The sequence below is a fragment of the Staurois parvus genome, unplaced genomic scaffold (assembly GCF_062004578.1).
Source record: "Staurois parvus isolate SC_StPar_1 unplaced genomic scaffold, SC_StPar_1.0 ptg000734l, whole genome shotgun sequence".
Lineage (NCBI taxonomy): Eukaryota > Metazoa > Chordata > Amphibia > Anura > Ranidae > Staurois > Staurois parvus.
In genome coordinates, this window is record NW_028318530.1 from 2,261,966 (window position 1) to 2,283,427 (window position 21,462).

General features: G+C 40.4%; 1 protein-coding gene across 3 annotated transcripts in view; it reads left to right on the plus strand.

Annotated features, from left to right (window-relative positions):
• Window positions 1–21,462, plus strand: part of RBM47 (RNA binding motif protein 47) — a 150,605-nt gene that overhangs the window by 42,379 nt on the left and 86,764 nt on the right. For all 3 annotated transcript variants that reach the window (XM_089654024.1, XM_089654021.1, XM_089654023.1), the window contains exon 2: window positions 18,908–19,104. The gene's annotated coding sequence lies outside the window, so the exon portion shown is untranslated. The remainder of the gene's footprint in view (window positions 1–18,907; window positions 19,105–21,462) is intronic.

The following is a 21,462-nucleotide window of genomic DNA, read 5'->3' on the forward strand; positions in this document are numbered from 1 at the left end:
ATTGTCAGAAGATGTTTGTTTCAGGATCATGCTGAGAAGTGAGTAATCAGGATGACAGCATGGAGTATGCACCTTCCAAAAGAAGTCAGCAGTGTTGCCCCCATATTCCTTCCTGACAGGTTCCCGTGGTCCCAGATTTATAACAATATATATACTTTGCTAACTTTTCTAATCATACGTAAACATGTGTTGGGCATTGGTAACAGTACTTCTATCATTAAGAGTGGTGGCCTCACCAGACCTATGTTTCTGCACATCCCTTGTTATTCTCCTAGATTGTAAGCTCCGAGGAGCAGGGCCCTCCTATCCCTCTTGTATTGAACTGTATTGTTGCTGTATTGTCTCCTGTTATATTGTAAAGCGCTGAGCAAAGCAATCAGCGCCCTCTGATTCCTCTTGTACCAAATTGGATTGTAACTATACTGTCTGCCTTCATTTTCTAAAGCGCTGAGCAAACTGTTGGCGCTATATAAATCCTGTATAATAATAATAATAATAATTCTGGACTCTGATTGGTTATAATACACTGTTGTAGCAAATTAGACGTCACTGGTGCCTTGCATTTCCAGCAGCCACTACTATGTATCAGATAAACACTCTAAATGGAAAGAAGAGAATGAACATTTTTTTCTATTTCTTTCTGATTGCTAAGAAGTTAGACTAAACACGTACAATTGTAATCCTCTAATTAGACAGAATGTATTACATTCCATACACTGTGTTCACATGCTATGTATGACCATATGTTAATTTGGAATGTATTTTGAAATATTGATTGAATATATATTCATTTGCATAGATATTTCATAAAATTGATTCAGATTTCTTATAGTAGAAGATAATTGGTTTATTTTTATTCTGTGTGTGTTTAATTTCAGAACACATGCCATTTAAAGAATACTTAATTGGTAGATGTTTGTCTTATTACATTTACATGCTTTGACCTTTGCCTAATAGGAAACACTTTTTAATATTCTCTATATATGCACATTACTTATTTGCCGGTTGCTTGTAGTAGAATCTTGCCTGGCCCTCAATGATAAAATTGTTTTTGTGATTGACTGCTTTATGTTAATGACTATATTAAAGACATGCTTAGATGCATGGCCAAGACTACCATACAGAAAAGGGTTACATCAGCTTCTGGTGATTGTAAGAATGGATGGAATTTCCACAGCAACCTACCTACACCTGCAGTAATTTATTGAGGATCTCTGAATGCTATTCCTTTCTATTGGAATCATGAATAAATCACAGACCCCCTCAAAATTAAATAAGGACAGGCAAAGTTGCAAGAGCTGATTGATGAATTCTATACCTACAGTTAATTCTCCTTTTCCAAAGCCTGTACACAAAAAGTATACAATGCATAGCAACTAACCAGAAAATGCCTGTCATTTGTATCACTGCACTAACAATTGCCTGCATTGGTTAACTGTCATTACTTTTTACACTGCATTAAGTCAGGTAACTGGATAGTTACAGTCTATTCGGTGGTGTGAGTTGACCATATTTGTTTTCCATATGTTCCCAATGAAAGCGTTCTGATTATGTAAACTGATTTGGTAATCCTCTTACATTTATACTTTTACAAACAGTGGCTTGTTTGGGTAGGAACGTAGTGGAGTCACATGCAGTAAGTCTTCAAAAATCTTTCTTAACCACAGTTTGTGTTTGAGAACTGTAATGGTACATGTTGTCCAGATACAGAACTGGCATTCCTGCATTGTAAGTGAGGATGCTATGGGCCCACTCACAACCTCAAGCCTTGGAGAGTGGAGAAGAGCACTGGCTGCCAAGGGAGCATAGGATAAGGTAAGTATAGTTTCTGTTTCTGCTCCCTCTTACTTTAAATAACATATCTAACCCTTGCAATGGGGAGGGAACCCCGCTGCAAGGGACTTTTTTATTTTTCCCGGAGTTCAGATTTTATTTTAAGGAGAATTAATAGTTGTTCGCACAGGAGACCTGAAGAGAAGTGTGATTTGCTGTCTGCAACTGAAGTGGCACATGCGGAGCACTGACAAACTCATGTCCCAGCGATTGTAAGCTCTAGCGATCAGCGCCCTCTGATTCCTCTTGTACCAAATTGGATTGTAACTATACTGTCTGCCTTCATTTTCTAAAGCGCTGCGCAAACTATTGGCGCTATATAAATTCTGTATAATAATAATAACAATAATAATAATGTCCTGTCTATAACAATTTGGAGAGGCATTTGTGGTGGGATAACAGGCCCAAGGCCTACCTAGTGATGTCCAGTCTGTGATGTCAGAAGAGGCATTTTCAGAGAGCGCAACTAGAGTTCCATTTTATGGTGTTTCCAGTTATTTGGGCTTATTTAAAGCTGAAAAATGGACCAAACAAATATTGTATAAATACAAGAGACAGGTGTGTTCCAGCTTAAATGTTGGTGTCCTTTGTGAATTTTTTCTCGATCTGTGCAGGAGCTTGCTGATGTTAAGACCAGTCACTTGTGCTCTCTCTCTTTGTGCAGGGTGACTGCCCTGTATCCACCACCCTGCAGTTTTCTGCAAGCAACCTGTAGTGTGTGAACCTGATGGATCCCAACCACAGTTCTGTTCACTGTACAGACTATGTGCAGCATAGTGATGATGTCACTGCTACTTTGACAAGGCAATATCTAGGTTTGCAGAGGCAACAACAAAACAAAGGTGCACATATGTGTCTACTGAGCATTATATGTAAATTAAAAGTTTTATGTTCAGAGTTCAGCTTTAAGGAAGGGCAGAGATCAATAGTTCAATACACATGTGCAAAGTGCAGTAAATGATCAGATTTCAGTTTATCACTATTAGAACCATAATGAGATGAAATCCGATTGGTTTCTATTGATTACTGCATATTGCGTGTGTTCACGGTCATAAAAATGACCTCATCTATTATCACATGTATTCCTGGATTGCTTTTAAACCTGCCCTAAAAGGATGGGACCATTCTTTATGTTAGAGCAGAGTATATATTATCAAGCTATTAGATTAATCACTCAAAAAGATTCTTTTTTTGTTTCATTGCCTACATTTTGTAGCTTTTGTTGGACTGTGTGACCCAGACATTGCATGCATGTGTGATTATATTTTTCAGATCCTCTTTTGCTGTCTGAACAAATTTTCCTAAACATGTTAGTTTGCAGATCTGTCCTATTTGGCAGATATTTAAAGCTGATGATATTTTGTCATCCATTTTTTTCAGTTTCTCAATACAAGTCTATTCAGTTTTGCAATGCAAGCTGAACACATATCCCGTCTTTATGATATAATTATGCATAAGATCATTTTACTCATATATTTTTCCAACTATTCTTGCATATCATAAAATAACACTGGTAGCCAATATAATATAATTTCCCAGATCACTGTGAATGAAAGAATGGTGACTTGGAATATATGACAGATGATACTAACATGTGACATGTCTTGTGTCATGTGACGTACCTGCCAATCATTACTCATACAGCTAAACCTTCAGTAGATATTAAAGGCAGTATATGAGCTGTGGAAACCACTAGTTTATGCAGTTTCTGGATCACAGCTACACATTTTAATGTAAATAATATGATATGGTTTTATTTTTACTAATGTAAAATTAGTGGTGCCTGTTTCTAAACCAAAACTTGTAGCCAGTGTTACTTCCAGCTATTCACTATTCTTGTGAATCATTTGGAATCATTCACTCAGTAAGCTTTTGTATGACACAGTTATGTGACAGTCTGGTTGTGTATGAACCAGGGGCGAACTGACCATTTGGAAACTTGGCCCCTGCCCGAGGGCCCGGGGTCAGTAGGGTACCCCATGAGATGCCCCTGGTACCTTTTTCATAGGCTTTTTTGAGTTTGGGCAAGGACACAGGGGCCCCATGAACTCCTATTGCCCGGGGTCCCCATGAGTTGTCAGTCCGCCCCTGGTATGAACAGAACATGATTGCATCAGATTAGACCTACATCGGTATTAGAGTGGTTGTAAAGGCATCGCAGGTGAAAAACCTTCTGTGTGCAGCTCCATCCCCCAATCCCCCTTATACTTACCTGAGCCTGATCTCTAACCAGCTGTGCGTGATAGCAAAGGCTCTTTCTGCTCTCCCTCCTCATTGGCTCAAAGACAGCAGTGGGAGCCATTCGTTCTAACACTGCCCTCTCCCAGACTGAGAATGCTACCATCTAAAGGTGATATCTACGGATTAGTAAGCTGCAATATATTGCATTTTTGGTTTTGAGTTTAATACCACTTTAATCAGTAGGGTGTTTGTCAACAAGAAAAACTAAATTTTTTTTTAGTTTTGTTGCATTAGAATCTGTGTCTTCCTAGTGAGAACAGCTAAAGGGCCTACTTTATATCTACATGCCAATCGTGTGTGTACAGTAGAACATTAAACCAATAATTGTATGGGCAGATTATCACTCAGTCTATGTTACACTGTATGTTACAGATGTATAGTTTGCTTTATATTGCATTGAGTTACTCTCCTTTGAGTACAAACTAATCAATAGTATTAATCTACCTATGAACATTCTATGTACTCACATAAAAATGTTTGCTGTGCTATAAGAGCTGCTCTTTATATTCAGTTTTCCAAATTTTCCACTAAGAAAGGAGCTACTGCAGAGGCAGTTAGGATATAAAAAAAGTCACATCATGCCAGGTCCCTGAGGCAAACTTGTGTCAAGCCATCATGCCAGGTCCTTAAGGCAAACAATAGGTTTGCCTTGCTGCCACCCTCCCCAGCAGCACATATTCAATTTTCCTTTACTTCCCCGGTACTCTGAGAGTGCTGAGAGTGAAGAAAATACCTGGCATTGTCTGAAATGGATAGGCATGTGATCCACTTCCTCTGACCGCACTACAGTATTGCTTGGTTGTTGGCCCAACACTGTCACATAGGGCACAAAGAGTCCTCTACCCTGTGTTAGCTCCAACCACAGCAACTTTAGAGATCACACTAGACTTCTTTCCTTGCACCTGAGGGCTGAACGGATTGGCGGGGAGTGAAGGAAAGGTGAGTCTGTGCAGTAGAGTTGGAGATGGAGTGGTTGCTCCAATCAGCTGTTTCATTACTTATTAAGTTAAAATACCACATACATTGGGGGAATTTATCAAAACTGTAGCAGAGAGAATCTATGTCTATCTTCAGCTTGTTCAGTTAATATTTGGAACAAAAAGCAAGAAACTGATCTGTTGCCATGTACAGCTGCCCTCCATGTTGTATTCCTAATCCAATCTAGTCCAGATACATTCTTAGCAAACTTGACAGAAGGCTGGGCATACAGTAAGGCAAGCTGAACAAAAAAAATCTAACAGATTCCTCCATCCACACTAAACATCACGAATGGACAACTTCCCCGTCCTCTGGGCTATTGTTTTCTGGCAGCCACTGGTGGCGGCTGTCAGAATATCCAAGGAGTGGCTCCATCTGACTGGAAATCTTTCACCTGGCTTCTTTGATTTTTCAAGTGGAAGGGAGGCAACAGGTAGTGGCTGAAATTGGCTCAGTGTATGGCCAGCTTGACTCCTCCCTACTCTACCCGAAACTAAAAAAAAAAGTTTTTTGCCTTGGGGAACACTTCAACTTCACTATTTTATCAGTGAGTCATGCACAGTACACCTACCTATCTCCAGCCAAAACATTTGTTTTAGGCCTTATTCATACATGTATTTGGGTGCAGATTACAAATTCTTGTGGGAGACTCAGAGGGGTTTCTTTGAACAGCTCTATTGGCTCCATTGGGTATTTTTTCCCTCTCTTCCTGTCCTGTTGATGTAACTAGTAATTGAAATTAGGAGGACATCCCTCTAATAGGATGCCAACAATAAAAAAAAAAGATGATAGAGGTTTTAAAGTAGAACTATAGGCAAAATGTTTTTTTTTTCATTTTGGATAGAGTAAGGGAGAGTTATAACCCTTGCAAATGTTTGCCATCTGTGTCCCACAGGAGACCTTCACTTCCTGTCCCATAGCCAAAACAGGAAGTGAGAGGAAATCCCTGCAAATTAAACCAGAATAGTGTCCCCATTGGAAGATTCCCCCATTATCACTTTTCTGAAAGCACCCCAAAATTTGGGATTTTCTTTTACTTTTACTTTTAATGATTATTATTATTATACAGTATTTATATAGCGCCAACAGTTCGCTCAGCGCTGTACATTACAATGGGAGACAATACATGAAACAGTACAATAACAATACAATGTGATACACGAGGGGTTCGAGGGCCCTGCTCCTTGGAGCTTACAATCTAGGAGGGAGGGGATAGTGGTACGGGAGGAATAGCTGTGGGGGATGGAGTGGTAGGAAGAGTGGAGGAGATCGGCATTTAGCAGAGGGTGGGGTAGGCTTCTCTGAAGAGGTGGCTTTTCAGGGTGCGCCTAAAGGAGAGGAGATAGTCGGATGGATTGGGGTGGGGACTTCCAGAGGATGGGTGAGGCCCTGGAGAAGTCCTGGAGGTGGGCATGGGAGGAGGAGACCAGGGAACTAGAGTGAAGGTGGTCTTGTGAGGAGCGGAGAGTGCGTTTTGGGTGGTATTTGGATATCAGGTCGGTGATGTAGTTTGGGGCAGTGTTATGGACAGCTTTGTACGTCAGTGTTAGCATTTTGAATTTGATCCGTTGGGCAATTGGAAGCCAGTGGAGGGATTGGCAGAGGGGGGTGGCGGAAACGGAGTGGTTGGTAAGGTGGATGAGTCTGGCCGCAGTATTCAGGATCAACTGAAGCGGGGATAGCCTGTGGTGAGGTAGGCCAGTGAGGAGGGAGTTGCAGTAGTCAAGTCGTGATATGATAAGGGAGTGGCTGAGTTGGTTAGTAGTTTCCGGAGTTAGGAACGGACGTATTTTGGAGATGTTGCGGAGGTGGAGTCTACATGAGTTTGTCAGTGATTGGACTTGGGGCTGGAAGGACAGATTGGAGTCTAGAATGACACCAAGTACTCTGACTTGCGGGGTGGGACTGATGGTGGCATTGTTGGTCATGATGAAGAAGACGGGGAGGGGGGGGCACGGGCTGGGGGGAAAACTAGGAGCTCAGTTTTGGAAAGGTTCAGTTTGAGGAAGTGGAGTGACATCCAATCCGATATGTTGTTCAGTAGGCTAGTGATTCGGGCGGAGACTGAAGGGGTGAGGCGAGGGGTCGAGAGATAGATTGATAGAATGATATTGGTAAACAGGACAAATAGAAGGGATGAATCTCCTCAACGTGGTCACAGACAGCAATAAAAACCCAACCGGTTTTCTAATCCACCTCCACTCTCCCTATAGTTTTACTTTAACCTTTCTCAATCTATCGTTCAGCTAACTCAGAACAAGCCTTTTTTAAAGTGTTACTAAACCCACAACAGTAAAATCAGTCTGCATGTGAAGTAAAGCATGCTTGTTATGCTCACTGTGAAACCTAAGAGGTTAATCCTCTATGAGTAAAATGGCTGTATGATCCTGTCTTCTGATCCTCCCCTTCTTCCACAGTCCCCAGTCCATCTGCTGATAGTACACTCTGCACATGCTCAGATTGGTGTGAATTGCTAAGAGTTTTTTTTTTAGGGGGGGTGCATGTGATCGGCACAGGGCTAATCAGCACTGTCCAGAAAGAAGGTCAAAGGTCATCCTACAAGATTAACCAGTGCTTGGCTGGACACTTATAGAAGTCACAAGACTACTATATACTGCTGATGAGAAAAGGTATTTGGCAGTTTAATTGCATAATTGCATTTCCATGTTCTGTGTGCTGTGGGAGACTGGATATAGTGAATGCAGGGTCCTGGGTTTAGTAACACTTTAAAGTATTTCTTGTATATGGTACTATTGTGGAACTTCAGCTTGGACCCCTCTTTCCCCCCTTGGAGCACCTTTGCACCATTTATGCATATATTTTAAATTACAAGCACACCTTTTCTCAGCAATCATTGCCTGGCTGCATAACATCATAGATTCTCTTCTTTCTCCCGCGGTGGAGTGGTTTAGAATGTTGCAGAGACTAGTGCCACATATGTTGATCTCTGCAACATTGTCCCATGAGCCTAGGTTGGCTTAATGACATGCATGAAGGGGTTGGATCCCTGACACCCTGGACTCACAGAAAGTGGGATGAATGACAAACAAGTTGTGGAGGACTGGACCTCTGAGAGAACTTTCTGCAGCCCAAAATAATTGATGAGTGTAGCAATGAGAGCTGCTATTTTATTATTAAAGGGGGGTATTTAAAAGAACGGTATGGGGTTAATAAAAAAAAGACACACTCACCTCCATACTACCGCCTCGAAGCCTAAGAACTAAGAGATCACATGACTGCTGATTGCTCAGTTCTCGGTCTGCTCTGAGCAGAGAACTGTCAGTCACCATTCTCTACTCTGCTCCTCCATTAGTCATAGGAGCAACGGGCTGGAGAGGGGGTAGGAGTAGCTGGATTAGGCTCTCAGCTACTCTCTGAGAAGCTAAGCCAGGTGCCGGTCAGGCATCTGGGTGGATCCCATTATTGTCAGGAACCTTGCAGAGCCTGGAGCAGCTCTGTGAAATCAGCCTACAGTAGACTTTAGCCCGTTGTTGCCTGAGTCTAGGTCACAGGAGACTCCTCTAAGTGCACTCCTGTAACCCACAAGAGAAGTTTGACCAAAAAAGCTTTGACCATACTTCTCTTTGAAATAATTTATTTTAAACCTAGAACTGAGTTTTGCTCTAAGTTTATACAGAGATGGATTATATTCTCTTTTATTTTCTACACCTTTATTTGAACATGTTTTCCTTAAATACTTTATATTAAATAATATTAATTCAAATTTACTGTACTTGTTTGCCATATAGGTCAGTAAGCCTTTTGTTTGATAAATCAGTATAATACTTTTTTTGGTACTTCCATTTCTTACTGCAGCCTTTACCTGCTGTAAGCTGTAGGAGAGAATGACTGATTGCCTATTTAAGAGCCTGCTAAGCTAAGTTTATTTAGCACTGACGAAAATTCTTTACTGTGTGTAAGCAAAGTTGTGCAAAGATGTGCACCCAACTGGATCTTCTGAAAAGGGCCACAGTATGACTCCAGCCTGTTTTCTGGTGCAATCCTTTTCTATAGTTGCAGAAATGCACAACTTACATTTTTGTGGAAGATGCTCTTTAGTGAAATATAGGTCAGTTCATCAAAACAATTATTTATGGGATAACGGCAGCTGTAAGTGCAGTTGTCCTTCAAATGTTCTCTCCACCTTCCCAAATACTTACTTTTAAGCTGGATATACACTAGTAGAATTTTGAATGAAAATTTGTAGCAGAATTCTCAGAACATTCAAATGTTGTTCAAAAGTAGTTCAGGGTTTTAAAGCTGGCTATAGATGGAGTGATTTTCTTTTCTGCAACCAAGGGTTGCACAGTCAGTGCTGATGGGGGACATCCATCCTGTGAAGCAATTGGGTTCTCCTGGCTAGGGTGCGGGGGGGGAGCCGACCCCACAAGAAGTACAGTTATTACTGTTACAAAAGCTGCTAGAAATAATCACATGTAAAATCTGACCGGCTGGTTGTACCCAAGTTGATCAGTCAATCCACTTGGGTACATTCAGCCTGCCCATACATGGTTCGAATCTCAGCCGTTACCTGCTGAACCAGCTGAGATTCGAACCGTTTATGGCTGGCTTTACATTGAATTTTGGAATTAATGGACTTTACCAAACAAAAACCACATACACTGTTAAAATTCATACATTTAAAAAAAAAATTTCAACCTACTCCTACGAATTTTCTTGTCATTGTGGTTGAAAATTAATTTTGATTTGACCCCATTAATGATTAGAAAAACAAGAAAACTGTCTTACAACTTTCCAACAACGAAAAATGTCAAGTTAAATTCTTCTAGCGTATACTCAGCTTTACGCATTGTGTAACCCTGCTGAATGCTGCACAGCTTTTGTAGAGAACAGCACCAACTACATGCATGCCACTCGGCTTATTCCTTACTATGGCTGTAGCCTCAGTACTGAGTAGCTGAGTGGTAATAATAATAATATACACACTGATTTTACTGTTGTGGGTTTAGTAACACTTAAAAGTTTTGTTTAGAAGCTGAAAGGTAAACTAAGTGCAGTGCTTTTGGAGCACTTTAAGATCACTAAACCACTTACAATTGAGTTGAAAAGCTGAAGATGTCCTGTACACATCCGAAAGCATATGTGTACTTTTGAGTGGAGTGTTTGGGTGTGATGTACTAGCCATCAGATGGACTGAGCCATTTTTCTATCTGGGTTGCGTTCTCTTAAAATGCTCAATAATGTTTAGAAGAAATTTGTGGCTGTAAAAAAGCCACAGGAGATCAGCAGCATTGAGATAAAAAAGAAAAGGTGAAAAAGGGTGAAAACAGATTTTTTTAAAATAAAAAAATCATTGCATTCCAAATGCAGTGCTTAGAAGATGTTATATTAGTTATGGCAAGTTAGGATTTACGTCTACTTCAACATAACAAAATTCTAGTCCATTTTTGGTATATTATTATTATACAAGATTATACAAGATTTATATATATGCATATTTTGAGTAGCATTTTCCACAAAAGTATGTTTTTGAATAACTTTCACATTCTTACTTGTTCCATATTTTGATTGTTGTGTTTTATTTACAGATTTGTAAACACTCCCTCTGGTCATCAGTTTTATATCTGTTGAGCTTATAGTGGAACTATTGGCAAAAATGACATATTTGATGCAGTTTGTTAATAGCTTTAACACGGCAGTGTTTGTTTTATGTTGTATTACCTGTTGATCCTGTTAGTAAGTCCATAATGTTGGCATCTGAACAGTGCCTGCAGCTGCTGTTTGGGTATTCTGATAGCCACCAGCATCTATCAGTGTTTGGCCAGCTTGAATGGAGGAATCTCCGCAGCCAGCTTTTGTATTCAAGTAGCATTGGCTGCTTGAATACTACTAACTTTATCTGCCAGAATGCAGTCCCTGTTCAACTGACAATTTTCCCCCTGGCCCTTTAATTTTTCATTAGAAGTTTGCTGATCTAGGTGTTGCTGACAGGGCCACCTACATGCCAAATTCAACCAATTGGCTAAAATGTAAGATATGTACAGCCAGCCATGCACTGCATAAATATCACACTGAAGGCATTATACCCCTTACATAACAAACTGGAAAAAAAAATGTCTGCTTTGAACACATCAACTTCAGGGACTACATGTCTATGTGCTGTTTAATACATCCCACCCACTTTCACATGCCATTGAAACTAGATAATTAATTTTATGCACTTAACCTGTCAGTGACCATACAGTTAGGGCTGATCAGTGTATATACACATTAGGCAAAGTAACGGGTTTTCTTTACAGGTGGTAGTGTCCAGGGCCGTACCATTAGTCCTCCTGTACGGGGCCCAGGCCAGCGGAGGGGGGGTCCAGGAACCTGGTTGAATCAGATGTGGCAGAGAGGGTGGCTTCTTCTTCTCACACTGGCTTTCAGCTGCTGCAGAGAGAGCCATACAGGGGGTCAATTCCAATAATTGCCCCCCTGCTTCACCCATTACCCTCCCTGTGCACCATATGTTTCCCCTTACTGCCCAAGACCCCCTGTGTATCCCCACAGTGCTGCTGGATTCCCTCCTTTCCTTTCCACTGGCATCTGCAAGCACACAAGACAATCCTTCAGAAAGGAGAGTGGGGAAGGGTCCAGTAAAATACAGTATGTCATATTTACCAGCCCCTTCATTTCCTCAATGAACACAATGAGTGATTTGTAACAATCACTCACTGTTTTCATTTATAACTGAAGCATAGTAAATTGTGTGTTTCTTTTGGTGGAGGGTTTGCGGTACAGGGCCCCGTAGTTTCTAACAGCAGCCCTGGTAGTGTCTACTCATTACCCTGCCACACTGATTCACTAGAAGACCTACCTGGTACTGTCAAGAATGGGGCACCCTATACAATTTTCCCCACCTCTTTGCAATGCAATGTACAGTGGGAATCGAAAGTTTGGGCACCCCAGCTAAAAATTTGTATTAATGTGCATAAAGAAGCCAAGGAAAGATGGAAAAATCTCCAAAAGGCATCAAATTACAGATTAGACATTCTTATAATATGTCAACAAAAGTTAGATTTTATTTCCATCATTTACACTTTCAAAATAACAGAAAACAAAAAAATGGCGTCTGCAAAAGTTTGGGCACCCTGCAGAGTTAATATCTTGTACTGCCCCCTTTGGCAAGTATCACAGCTTGTAAACGCTTTTTGTAGCCAGCCAAGAGTCTTTCAATTCTTGTTTGAGGTATCTTTGCCCATTCTTCCTTACAAAAGTCTTCCAGTTCTTTGAGATTTCTGGGCTGTCTGTCACGCACTGCTCTTTTAAGGTCTATCCATAGATTTTCAATTATGTTGAGGTCAGGAGATTGTGAAGGCCATGGCAAAACCTTCAGTTTACGCCTCTTGATGTAATCCCCCATGGATTTTGAGGTGTGTTTAGGATCATTATCCATTTGTAGAAGCCATCCTCTCTTTAACTTCAGCTTTTTCACAGATGGCATCAAGTTAACATCCAAAATTTGCTGAAATGTTATTGAATCCATTTTTCCTTCTACTCGTGAGATGTTCCCTGTGCCACTGGCTGCAACACAACCCCAAAGCATGATTGATCCAACCCCATGCTTAACAGTTGGACAGAGGTTCTTTTCATTAAATTCTGTGCCCCTTCTTCTCCAAACGTACCTTTGCTCATTCCAGCCAAAAAGTTCAATTTTAACCTCATCGGTCCACAGAACTTGTTTCCAAAATGCATCAGGCTTGTCTATATGTTCATTTGCAAGGTTCAAGCGATGATTTTTGTGGTGAGGATGTAGAAGAGGTTTTCTTCTGATGACTCTTCCATGAAGACCATATTTGTACAAGTATCTCTTTATAGTGGAATAGTGTACCACAACTCCAGTGTCTGCCAGATCTTTCTGCAGGGATCGTGCAGTCAAACGTGGGTTTTGAATTGTTTTTCTCACAATCCTGCGAGCTGTTCTGTCTGATATTTTTCTTGGTCTTCCAGATCTTGCTTTAACTTCCACTGTTCCTTATGACTGCCATTTCTTAATTACATTCCGAACAGAGGATATTGACATCTGAAAACGTTTTGCTATCTTCTTATAGCCTTCTCCAGCTTTGTGAGCGTCAACTATTTTCAGTTTCAGTTTTCTAGACAACTGCTTAGAAGAACCCATGGTGCTGATTGTTGGGGCAAGGTCAGATGAGTCTGGGCATTTAAATCCTTTGAGATTGACATCACCTGGTCTTCCCAGACGATGATTGAGAACAATCCATGGCACTGGCAGGTCTCAGCTTGGCAAAGGGGGCAGTGCATGCTATAAATTCTGCAGGGTGCCCAAACTTTTGCAGACGCCATTTTTTTGTTTTCTGTTATTTTGAAAGTGTAAATGATGGAAATAAAATCTAACTTTTGTTGACATATTATAGGAATGTCTAATCTGTAATTTGATGCCTTTTGGAGATTTTTCCATCTTTCCTTGGCTTCTTTATGCACATTAATACAAATTTTTAGCTGGGGTGCCCAAACTTTCGATCCCCACTGTATGTTGCTTGAGTGCTGTCACATGGGTATGCAGAGAGCATTCAATAATCTGTGTATGATTTGAACCTATGTACATGTTGCTGACACTGCCTCTTTAAAGATTTGCTTTAAAAAAAGAGACACACCGTATAGCACACTCATATATGTATGTATATACTCATGTATGTATATATATATATATTACCAAGAGTATATATATATATAGTAAATATATTAGTGCAGTGCCTCCCTACTAATCCAATACTCCTTGTGCGAAACTATAAGTGTAAATACCACATAACAAAACAAATATTTTTGAAAAAAAGTCCCATATACACAAAGATCTTGATGCTCCTCCACTCTTTCACCACTTCACATCTTCAGAAACATAAATCATGGTTCCTCCACCAACACCCAGATTTTGCTTTTTGACCTCACATTTCATAATGTTTGTGTCCTCCTGATGGGATGATGGTTCCTCAAGTATTCTTTTCCCCCACAACTGCCTTTAATACTTGTATCTCCTTCTCCTCCTCTTTCAATTGCTCCGTTAAAAAAATGGAATAGGCAGAAATAGTGCTTTATCCTTAATAACTCTTTTATAAAATTATAAAATACCACTCACAAATATTTAATGCCAGATCACACCAGGTGTAAACAGCATAACACCAATAACAGCTAGCTAGCTCCTCCCCTACACCTGCCTTTACACGCACATGAACTTTAATGGCATCCCAGTCTTAGTCCGTAGGTTTCAATATTGAGTTGGCCGACCCTTTGCAGCTATAACAGCTTCAACTCTTCTGGGGAGGCTGTCCACAAGGTTTAGAAGGGTGTCTATGGGAATGTTTGGCCATTCTTCCAGAAGTGCATTTGTGAGGTCAGGCACTGATGTCGGACGAGAAGGCCTGGCTCGCAGTCTCTGCTCTAATTCATCCCAAAGGTGTTCTATCAGGCTGAGGTCAGGACTGTGCAGAGCAGTCAAGTTCCTCCACTCCAAACTCGCTCATCCATGTCTTTATGGACCTTGCTCTATGCACTGGTGTGCAGTCATGTTGGAACAGGAAGGGGCCATCCCCAAACTGTTCCCACAAAGTTGGGAGCATGAAATTGTCAAAAATGTCTTGGTATGGTGATGCCTCAAGAGCTCCCCTTACTGGAAGTAAGGGGCTAAGCCAAACCCCTGAAAAACAATCACACGGATTTCACGGATGGACTTATTGCACAGGTGGCAACCTATCACGGTACCACGCTTGAGTTCACTGAGTTTGTAAAAGCAGTCTGCATGGCTAGGTGCTTGATTTTATACACCTGTGGCCATGGAGGTGATTGGGGCTTTTCTTAGCGAAGCACTCCCTTCTGTTTGCATGCCCAAGCTAAGGGCACATGGATTCCAGGAAGTAACTGCTACATGAATCATTTTCCCTTACTGAAGATGGCCATAGCTATTAATGCTAGGGGTATTTATCAAAGTGATATTTATCATCATATCACGACTTGACTACTGCAACTCCCTCCTCACTGGCCTGCCTCACCACAGGCTATCCCCGCTTTAGTCGATCCTGAATACGGCTGCCAGACTCATTCACCTTTCCAACCGCTCCGTTCCGCCACCCCCCTCTGCCAATCCCTCCACTGCCTTTCTATTGCGCAACGGATCAAATTCAAAATCCTAACACTGACGTACAAAACTGTCCACCATACTGCCCTGAACTACATCACCGACCTAATATCCAAGTACCACCCAGCACGCAGACTCCGCTCCTCACAAGACCTCCTTCTCTCTAGTTCCCTGGTCTCCTCCTCCCATGCCCGCCTCCAGGACTTCTCCAGGGTGTCACCCATCCTCTGGAACTCCCTGCCCCAATCCATCCGACTATCTCCTCTCCTTTAGGCGTACCCTGAAAACCCACCTCTTCAGAGAAGCCTACCCCGCCCTCTGCTAACTGCCGATCTCCTCCACTCTTCCTACCACTCCATCCCCCACAGCTATTCCTCCCGTACCACTATCCCCTCCCTCCTAGATTGTAAGCTCGAAAGAGCAGGGCCCTCAATTCCCTCATGTTTTGCATTGTATTGGTATTGTTCTGTCCCCCTTTGTAATGTACAGCGCTGAGCGAACTATTGCCGCTTTATAAATACTGTATAATAATAATATCTCAGCAAAACAAAGCATGGATAGATGGATAAGTGAGTTTGCTTTGAATATTAAAAATGAATTAAAATAGCAATTTTGGTTTCTGGTGCCCTGATGCCGTGTAGTTCCACTTTAAGTTCAGTTCAGTCCGTAAACAGATCATACTTTTGTTCTATTGTAGCTAGCATGTATATTTGTTTTGTACTAAACAACTGAGATTAGCAATTAAATTGTTACTAAAAAAAGTTATTGCAATGTTTTAGTGATGTGTGCAAAATGCAATGTAAGAACGTAATCAGAAGGAAAGTACTCTGCACTTACTGATAAAATCCAGGGAAAAAAGTGAGGATTCAGCAGACCTATTATCAAAATTCTATTTTTACCAAAAAAAACCTCTCTGACCTCAGCTGACTCACATCCATGAGTTTTTCATACTTCCGCACAATGTGACAAACTATTCAGATTAATAAATATTTCCTCTCTTCCAATAAACAAGTACAGGTAGCTTGTAGAATAAAAATCTGCTTTTCTGTGGCTATAAAGTGAATATATATTTTCTAGCAGAAAACGTTATCTTTAGTTTATAAATGTGTATTGTTTAATAAATATGGAGATGTATACATATAATATGAAGATGTATACACACATAAAGTGATATTAAAGGCTTAATTTAACAAAAAAAACCCCAAACAAACAGAGCAGCCTCGATCCTCCTCTTCTCAGGTCTGTTGGTGCTCTGGCTTCCTCCCCCCTGCTGAGTGGGGGCACTCATACAGGCTCGCTCCCAAGCCCTGTTTTGTGTGTTCATAAGACACAGAAAATGAGGCTTGCCCCACCCCCACTCCCTCCTCACTGGCTGTGATTGACAGTAGCCGCTCTTGTGCACATCGCAGGATCGGGCTCAAGTAAGTATTAAGAGGCTGCAGGGAGAAGGTAGGAAGGCTGCATACTGAAGGTATTTTACCTCCATGCATAGAATGCATGAAGGTAAAAAACCTTTAGGCTTTACAACGACTTTAATTTATTTGGAGGGTTATAGTATTTATTTAAAGTGTATCTGTGGTCAAAATGTAAAATTATATATTCATTTCCAGATCATATTTCAATTATTTCTAGCAATGTGCATTTAGTCATATAATAAACCGATATTTGGAATAATTTGAATGGAATCTTTTGGGACAACCGTTACATGATTCAGATGAGTCTGCCATTCTGAGAAGTGGTGCTCATTGCAACTGATTGGATGCAGTCATTGTTCGGCTCAAGGCAAAGCTGATCATTGGTGATATGTTGGAATCCTTGGATGTGGTGGGGAAGGGAGGGGGAGGAATTTGGGAGGGTTTAAAGGAGGCCTACCAGTGCATGAACCCCTGCAAAAAATAGATCTATCACTATCACAGAACCAGGACCTCTTTTCTTAATGACATGAATGCTGTAACATTTAAAAGCATATACTGCATATTTACTGTATGTAGTGAATGGTAGTATATAATAGCAATAATAGTATATATAAAATCCTTCTAAAAGCTGGACTTCGCTGACAACACCTTCCAATGTGGCATATCTTCACATCACCAACCTTGTTCTGAGGTTTAGCCAATGCATTCCTATCCACCAGATTTGATATTCTATTAGAGCAAAAAAGTCCCTCTAGCACCATTTGAAACAGTCGTGTTCGGAAGTTTGGTTGTTTGCTGTGTATAAGTGTACAACATCTTTTTTTGTGCCTTGTTAAATATCTACTTTAGGCCCAATGTTGATACCTGGTTTGAATCATTAAAATACTTGTAAACACTAACAAAGAACTTCTCTTATTTATTCTATTTTGGTCTGTTAAATATACCATTGAAACTACTTTGTTTGAAGTGCAAAAAAACCTGTTGATCCTGCCAGAAATCTTGTAAGCTGATAACTATCCTCTATTCTCTGCGCCTTCCTCACTCTTATCATGTACATTGTTTCCAGTTATTTCTAAGTGCTACAGAACACCCCCCATCCCTTGTTAAGCTGTAGAAAGCAATAGGGGAAGGTGTTCTGTAGCCCTATCCTAGGCACCCTAGATTGTTAGTGACTGGATCACATAAAGAAAAAAAGTCTGAAAAGAAAACAAATGCAGCGACACATCTATGGACAGTCAAAGCTATTTTTTGGTTTTGGTTTTAGATACAACTTAAAGTGCCATAAAACCCTACTGTGTGAACCCTACTATGTGGCTCTGTCTTATATTGCATATAAAGTATAATAGCCATCTATTAAAAGAATAATTAATAAAACAGTAAAAGGGCAATGTTTTTTTGTGCAGAGTGCTATTTAGAAATAGCTGACTACTGTAAACTAAACTGGTTGATCTGTGTACTTAAAGCAGAGTTCCAGCTGAAAAAAAAAGTCAGCTGCTACAAAAACTGTAGCTGCTGACTTAAAATACAGACCTTACCTGTCCCTCGGTCCAGTAGTGTCCTCACCACTGTTGGTTTCTCCCTGGAACTGGCATCTTTAGTGTGGGCACCCAGCTGTGACAGCTTGCGGCTTCACAGCCGGGTGCCCACTGCGCATGCGTGAGAAGTGTTGCACTTTATAAATGGCCCCGTAGTTTTCTGGGACCTGTCACATGTTCCAGAAGACTACAGGGAAGGAGGGAGGACAACTTTCGCTTCCGATCACCTAGGTGATCGCAGCAGAAGTGGGAACAGGTACCTGTCAAATTTGGGTACTCGCTCCCCAAAGGTGCCAATCCTTAGTGGGGAGCGGGGGACAAAGCATTAAAGTGGAACTTCCCCTTTTGGGTGGAACTCCACTTTAACACATCATCAGTGCTGCCCTACTAAATAAAACAAATTATAAGAGGAAGACTGTTTTTTTTATCTGTTATAGACTCCGTAGTGCACGGAGTTACTCCGTATGCTTCTAAAATAGGCTCTAATTCCATACAGAGACATAAACTCATGGTTAATCAGTATAGAGGGAATTGTGCCAATTCTGTAGTCTGTGGTACTGCTAAGGATCATGTTGACTTGCTGCTAAAGTACCCAGGACAAGATTTCTCCAAAGCCAACAAATATTATGGCCTAAGATGGCAAGATACAACTATAGTCACAGAGCAAAAATTCTCCGGTTTCGCCAAATACACTTGCAGATCTTTTTAGTGCCATCCAAGTATACATCTCATTATATAAATGAGAGTAAATAATCTTTTATATGTATATACATTGCCTAACACTTCTAAGCAGCTATAACTTTATTTTCCAGGCATCCCAGATGAACAGGGAGTACAAAGGTCTGTCAGGTAGAGCTGTGTGGTGACAGCACCTCCTAAGCCAGCATTAAGTAAACACTGGAGTCCTCGGTGTCCTTGAGGTCTGCGTATTGAAACTCGGCCCACTTGACAAAATCAGTCTGAAAGCACAGGACCTCAGTCTCCTCTCCTGTTATCCACCAGCCAACAGGTATGCCAATGAAGTTATTTTACTAAAACCGAGCGCACTGAAATTCTAGGCATCGCCTCCTTTTATTAGCCAGTTTGCAAATTCTTATAACTTAACTTTTATCTGCTTGCTTCATGCCCTTCTGTGCTGCGTAGCTTGAAAACTAGATCACTTATTAAGTCATTAATGCTTTAATCAGTATGTGACCAAGAGTCAAAAGACTGGTTAAACCTTTGGATCAGGCCTTGGTTGATTCCAGGTAATGTGAATAGGTTTCTGTTCAATTAAGCCTGGAATGTAGATGTGACCTTTGACAGAATCAGTGCAGAAATGGGGAGGTCCTGACTCTGTGTACAGCTTCTGGACTGTCATTACACAGGTGAAAAGACATTTCGACTTGTCATTCTAGGTGTAGGTCCAGAATTAAATGTGCATCTATCCTTCACGTGTTTTCTTTACTACCAGGCACACCTTTTCTTTATGTTCTAACAATAGTACAGAAGGTTAGGGTGACTAATCATCTGCTAAATATAATCTGCATTCCAAAATGTCTATATACTAAATAGAAAAATGTTAAATATGTACAATATTAATAGTCATTTATTGTTTAAAGATGCTAGAAGTAAAATAACACTTCATTACTGAAGTCTTCTTTCCAACCTCTAAAAAATGAACATTGTTTCCCATGATTTTAAGAGTCAAGGGTTCAGCTAATTATCACTTGCTCCTTAGAAATGTCACAGCATATTTTTCACTGTGCCATTCCTCTAGGGTTCTTTTGAGTTTTTTTCTGAATGGAGTTTCTATTTATTACATATTTATAGCATAGGGTGAGCATTCATGTTTGCTTAAAATTTTTGTGGTTCATATGCTAGGGTTTCTTTGAAAACAGAGCTTTGGCTGATTGATCTCCTACCTACAATGACCACCAATCTAAGGCCACTTCTACACTGACCTCCAGTGTAAGGGGTCATTACAAATTTCACTCTGTGTTTTTTTCCTGGTCATCGTTATTATTTGTTTCATCTCTTGATTATTAATAAACCCGTTCTGTATTAGTTTATTTAAAATGATATACAAGCTACTTATCATGCTAATTTACTATGAGCCTAAGCTGCAAATGTAATAATTTTAGTGGGGGTTCCCTAAAACATGAAAACTGTTTCAGAGGACCTTCCATGGTAAAAAAGTATGAGAAAGACTGATTTAGTCAAATGCACCTTATTGAACTCCTTTTAAATTGTATATTTTTATAGATGTCAAACAGGCAAAAATCTCAATCCTCACAGATGTATGTTTTCCTTCACTGTGGTAGCTTTGGGGAATATTGATTGATTATGGGTTTTTTAATCATATTTATATTTAATCATTTACTATCAGGGGCAGACTAACCATTTGGAAACTTGGGCACTGCCCGAGGGCCTGGGGTCAGTAGGGGGCCCCATGAGATGCCCCTGGTACCTTTTTCATGGGCTTTTTTGAGTTTGGGCAAGGACACAGGGGCCCCATGATCCCCTATTGCCCGGGGGCCCCATGAGTTGTCAGTCCGCCCGTTTACTATCACATTTATATTTAATATTTTTAATATTGATAATAAAGTCTATTCTTATTGATCTATTATTTGGTGTTTTTGCTCATTTATAATAAGGAATTTTTGCTTGGATATAAGACTACCTTTATATTTCTGAGGATAGCCTTAGATATCTTACCGTTCTTGACACCTTTTAAAGACAATAAACATTTCACATAGCATGGGGAATCATCATGTGTAATATATGTTATTGGAGTTCTCATAATGGATAGATCATGTATTAGAGAATAGTATAATTGTGAGGTTTTGCAATTTTTATATATCTTCCTGTAGCACTAGAAAATGTCTTCACATTGTATAAGGTGTCCATGTTCCTGCATTGTAAATTCACATGTATTTTGCACCATAAGGCTTGAGATGTTTTTGGATATGCCTATGATTTTGGTATTACTTTTGTATTAAACTTACATTTTTTACCATAAAATTGTACAACAGAGATAAAGCGATTTTAGTCCCCAGGAAAAAAAACAGTATAGGAATATACATTAAAATAAAAAAAATTTAAATTAAAAACATGAAAAATATATCTGATGCAAGGTCCAGTTTAAATATCTCAACCAATAACAGAAAGCCAGCAACCCTCAATTCAGTGTGGGGGCCTCACTGGCCAATACAGAGGTACCCCATTTCATTGTGGGATACCAGGGGTGGGCAATGCTCCATCTTGAATATAGTATCAAAAGCTGTAGCCACTGAGTGCACAGGTTCCAATGTTTGCTAAGCACTAATTTATGGGACAGCACAGTGGCTAAATGGTTAGCACTTCCACCTGGCAGTACTAGGGTCAT